The sequence below is a fragment of the Mastomys coucha genome, unplaced genomic scaffold (assembly GCF_008632895.1).
Source record: "Mastomys coucha isolate ucsf_1 unplaced genomic scaffold, UCSF_Mcou_1 pScaffold7, whole genome shotgun sequence".
NCBI lineage: Eukaryota > Metazoa > Chordata > Mammalia > Rodentia > Muridae > Mastomys > Mastomys coucha.
The window spans coordinates 81106940-81112778 of record NW_022196913.1 but is presented as its reverse complement, the minus strand read 5'-3'; the positions used below and the strand labels follow the sequence as shown (position 1 = coordinate 81112778).

Below are 5839 nucleotides of genomic sequence, written 5' to 3'. Positions count from 1 at the left end.
CCACCAACCAAGGACTGCACATGGTGGGTCTGATTGTTCTGGCAGCACGTGTATGGTAGAGGATTGCAAATTCAATCAATAGGAGTAGAGGACCTTGGCCCTGTGAAGGTTCTATGCCCCAATGTAGGGGAATGCCAGGGCCAATAAGTGGGAGAGGGTGGGGTGGGAGGCATGAGTAGGAAGGAGGCAACAGGGGTTTGTTTTTGTTGTTTTTGTTTGTTTCTTTGTTTTTTGGAGGGGAAACTGGGAAAGGAGATATTTACATGTAAATAAAGAAAATATCTAATAAAAAAATAAATATAATTTAAAAAACAGACGGTTTCTGTTGGTACAGTTCTTAATTTGTGATGATTTTCTGTGCCAAGTGCCATGTATCTGTCTCTTCTATATCACTGTTTTTAATACTAAAAGAGTAAGATGCACTTAGTTTGTATTTCCAGCTAGAAGTATAAATTTACTGAAATCGGTCTTGGTTCATTTGCTGATTCTTGGACTGTCTAAAAAAAAAAAAAGCTTCGTTAATTAAAAGGCCTCTCATGCTTCATAATTTTTCTGCAAATAATCTATGTGCTCTCAATAAAGTAAATAAAACATTCCTATTAAAAACAGATCATCGAAAAGATACTCATGTTGAAAATCAAGTATAGAAACCTGAGCTTATGAAATGCCATGAAAAAGATCATCAATATATATTGTAATGAAATATATTGAAAGTCTGTGACTAATTTATTTGTTTGATGTATTTTACATGTGAGCACACTGAACACATGGTGTTCTACCACCTGGCTTCATTATATGAGTCTCTTCTTAGCTCTGTACCAGTTAGTCACAGGTTCTAATAGTCACATGATATACATATCATTCAGCATATAGATATATATGTATCACAGTTTGCACTGAGTATATGGAATACATGTTAATTTTTACATATTTTGACAGCAGCATCTTATTTCATATTTTTATACATTTTAGATACCAGCTTTTATATGTCTGTACATAATATTTATTTATAACAACCTGGCAATTAAAGTTTTATTAACTTCTAAATATTATCCTACTTAGTAGCCTATACATCTAGACTTATATACATATATATGTATATGTATATATATGTATGTGTGTAGTATACATGTTATATATGTATTTTATTATTCATATGATATATATTTTATATATGTTTTATATATATACACAAATATTTTGCAGACATGTAGAACATATAGAACCATTAGTTTTCCAATTGCAGGTGGTTATGTATTTCCAAAAATAATCCAGTAATTTTTAATATTAACTCTTCTTAAATGGTTATTGTCTGCATTTGTCTCTTTCCAGGAGCAGAATAATTATCCCAGGTCTTGGCTATGTAATGAAAGTCTGTGGCTAGTTTACTACCTGGCTAGTTCTACCACCTGGCCTCATTGTATGAGTCTCTTCTTAGCTCTGCACCAGTTAGTCACAGGTTCTAATAGTCACATGCAGCTAATAATATGGTATTATTTTACCTTTGGCTCAACCTACTATTTAAAATGCCTAAGGAAACAAATTTAACTGTTCTTTTGAAATAAGCTTAAAAGTTCCTTGTTGGAATTTTACAGAAATTGCACTAGTATTTAAAGTTTCTGAGACCATCACCAAAATGTTAGAAGTTTAAACCTTAATGGTCAGCCTCATAGAGAAAGCAAGCAGAGAGACGATTTAGAAATCAAATGATCACATTTTAACATGGGACAGGGGAGGGTGAGGAAAGCATATTAAGACTGGGGTGAGGGGTGAGTAAAACACTAGCAGATGTGGAATATTGTACAAAGTCCAAGCCTGATAGGCATCCACGGATGGAAAAGTCATGGAAATGGAAAGCTAAGAGGCGTTTCCCGAGCCTGTTTTAGACCATGTCTTAATAAGTCTCACTACATTAAGTCTGTGCAGAAATTTGCATTTGCTTGCCTGACCTAGATTAATAGGCCTTGAATGTGGCATTGAATGATTGACATGTGTCAATGTAAGGGCTGGAAACATTCTCAGTGCTAGAATGTATAACATTATATGAATTTTTAACACTTCTTGTATTCTTGACTATGCAGAACCTGATTCTTCTAAATACTCTTCTATCACCAATGAATGGGTTGAGGAGTTTCTTTGCCAGCTCTTGTCTCAGGTTGTAGGTAAATTTGTCTATTCATCATCCACTAAACTGGAGACTTCCTTGGGTTATCACATAAATTCATCAACAAATGACACTTCACATGGAGCCTGATATTGTTCAATGTTTTGTTATGGCCTGCAAAGCTCTCTTGTGACTTGGCTCAGCATGGATCACTAAACTCTGTCTGAACATGCTCTGATGATCCCCAGCTACCCTGGACTTCTATTTGTTCCCAAATGTGTGTCCTTTCATGTTCTTTTCTTTCCCTTTCTCTCTCTGAAACATCTTTCTTCAGGGTTGTTCACAAGTTTGAATTAGTCCTGTTATTCAGATTTCAGCTTAAACTTAATTCTACAAAACATTTCAGAGACATGCAAACAGTACCTATGTTCCATAGAAAAGAACTGTTCATCAGTGGTTTCCATCAGGGCCAACTGTTGGTTTTCTGTTTATCACTGTTTAAAATGGGCTCATCTGACCTGAGTGGAGCCCAGGAGGAAAGAGTGACACTTCTATTATTGTGTCCCCATGCCTAGTTCCACCTGTAAAACATGGCATAACTCAGAACTGTCTTGTAAGTGAATGAAAAAAATATGAAAAGTTATATAAAGAAATATTACAATGAAAGAAATTTATACAGAGAAGAAAATAGAGAGAATTCAAACAAAGGCCTGAATTTTTTTTTTACGTGTTTTTGGAATTTTCTATCTCAAAAACTCCCTCCACATACATGCTCAATAGGTCTTTCAAAGCTGTAACTGTGGATCAGATCTTAGAAGAGAAAGTAAAATCAGAAGAAAAGATTTAAAATGACTGAGGCAGAACTCCCGGAGGTTCTACAAGGTGAGTCTCTCAACACTCTCACTGTGTTGGCCCCTTCTGTCACTGTAATGAGCTCTGACAAAACCAACTTAATGAAGGAACAGTTTATTCCAGACCTTGGTTACAGAGATTTCATTCCACCCTCAGCTGGCTCTACTGTTTTGGGCCTGTGATAAGACAGAACATATGGTAATGGGATCAGGAGAGCCAGGAGAGTATGGCTCAGGTTGGCCCCAAAGCAGAGTGATAGACAGTAACAGGGCTGAACAAGGTATACAGTTGAAGAGCATGCCTTCAGGGACTTTCTTCTAAGCAGACTCCTTCCGAGAAATAACTTCTCTAGAAGCTTATAAATGGATTAGTTGCTGAGGTGAATATTATCACAGTCCAGCTACATCTCAATATTACTGACATATAGTTGAGCAAATCTCCAATACATGAGCTCTTGGTGTTGTTTATATATCCAAACTATGACACTCATAGACTGTTTACCTTACTGCTTTTCCTGTGGCAAAAGATTCTCCAATGCTAATGTGTTTATTCTGATTATGAATATTAATTGGAGGTCAAAAGCTAAGCCAAGATTTGTTAGGAGAAAAAAAAAGGCACTAAGAATGCCTTTTCTAGCCATGATGTGAAACTCTTGAGAACAGTGTAAGATCAGAGGTGTACATGTCAGAAGGTTAACAATGAAAGAAAGTGTGCCAGAGAGTAATCGCATCATGCTGAAGAGTCGGGTTCCTTCAGTGACAGAACATCTCAGCTCAGAAACCCAGAGGCCTCCATTAAGCTGCACTGATTCAAAGAGTATTTCTACTCACACTGACAAGGACAGAGCAGCTTTTTCCTGACTTCTTCTAAGTGAGCCTTGGCCTGGAAAACAGCAGCATGTCGAAGGGACGGGACAACCTGAGTGTTTTCCCATGAGCACAGGACTCTCATTCATCCTTGGCAAGAGTTTTGAGTCAGTCTCCATTGAAAGGCAGGCTGAAACCCCGCTGAGCTGACAGCTGCCTCTGGCCTAGAGCCCGCAATGGACCTGAAGAGAATAATTCTCTCCGATTCACTCTCAGCTTAAAATAAAACCAAATCATCACTTTGGAATAACAGAATGTGAATGGTATGAAAACTGAGGGCATTGTCTCTGATCTTCATGATCAGAGTGTAATCAAGAGGGTCAGGAGATATGCACAGGACACCACAAACAGAATCACCTCAGATCATCCATTTGTATTATCTTCCTGATTAATGTAAATAAGATAAATGTATAACTCTTTTGAAATTCAATGTGATTCTACAGCCATTTTGGAAAGTTAAACCTAATTATAGATTAATGCTTTCTAAAAAGCTCATAGAGATCTCCTAGACCAGAGTAAGTGTGGTCCAAACTATGAAAGGTCATAGAGGCTATATTGGACTGCAGTCTGGCAACTGGAGTTTCTTCTCTTTGTGCCTTAGAGTGACAACAGAGCTACAATAAATAATTTCAGATCATATTTTCACAAATGAATATACATGAAATTAATCAAGAGAAGCAAGACAAGAGGTGGCATCTTAGAAGGTCCAAATAATAATCACAAAGGGCCCCTGGGATGCTCTCAAATATTCATCTTTCTTTTTTGACATATAACTCTTAAGTAAACATAATATTTTACCATATACAAAGGCAATATGTCACCAAAAACAATTTATGAAGCAGTAGGAGGTTGTATGTGGCAGTGTTTTAAACACTTACAGATTCATGAGCAGCTGGGGTTTTTATATGTAAATAATTTAAGTTTTCTATTAATCATCTCATGAACTCCACAAGAAAAAGTATAATACTGGAAGAGTATGAACAGACTGGAAGTAATCATACAACTTTAAAGTACAACTAAAAGACGAGGCTACATTTTATGGACTTGTGTTTTCTTAATAGTCTGGTTACTTAAAAACTGATAACACATCTGTGTTGAAACAACGAGAAAGTAGATCAATCAAAATATCATATTCCCTTCCCATTTTTAAATATCACCTTTTTCTTAAGTATCTGTTGGTACTTGCTTTGTGGAGGACACCAGGCTTTTTAGGTCACAAAGACATTAGGTCACAATGTCTTTAAAAATAAAGAGAGAGAAGATCTATGCTCTCACATAGTAAAATACCAGAATTAAGAGGCTAATTTACATACTTAATTATATAATTATCTCTATGTGGGAGTAACATTGGGTTGGTATTGATCACAAGAAAGGTATTAGATATAAAACTGAGGATAAATGTTCAAGGTAAAGGAGTAGCTATGGAGGAAGGCTTGAGATTGTAATCAAATTAACAAGTTTCTTTCCAGAGTGGTTGAAGTATCAAACACAGGAAGACAAAGAGAAATCCAGACATGTAGCCACGTAGCAGAATCTCTTTGTGATCATATTTACATGTTTTGTAATATTATTCATACATAAATACATATGTAACAGCAATTAAGAAAGAAAGTATAGGGGTCAAATTTGAGAGAGACAGAGAGAGAAACACACACATACACACACACACACACACACACACACACACAGAGAGAGAGAGAGAGAGAGAGAGAGAGAGAGAGAGAGAGAATGGAGTATGATGGAAGAAAAGAAAAACTGAAGTAATTATATTTTAATTTTAAACAATTTTTAAAATTTGTGATTTCACATTGAAAGTCAATAAGAAACATTTGGAGTATTTGATACACTAAAAGTATGGTTATATATGCAATTTGTATATAAGATGGAGAGCGACAATCTTCTATCACTCAGACTGTCTTCAAACTTGCTATGTAGCCAAGGCTAGCCTCAAAGAGTGAGCAAGTATTTATGTAGGGAGGTGCACTCAGCAGTCACTGCTAAATTTGAGAAGAGTAAG

At 36.1% G+C, this 5839-nt stretch overlaps 1 long non-coding RNA gene across 1 annotated transcript; it reads right to left on the bottom strand.

Annotated features, from left to right (window-relative positions):
• Positions 1-458: 458 nt before the first annotated feature.
• On the bottom strand, positions 459-5023 carry LOC116082515. Its single transcript, XR_004115348.1, has 3 exons — positions 4980-5023; positions 2528-2685; positions 459-497 (listed from the first exon to the last, which is right to left on the bottom strand). It is a non-coding gene; the product is annotated as an uncharacterized LOC116082515 (long non-coding RNA).
• Between the last annotated feature and the right edge of the window lie 816 nt (positions 5024-5839).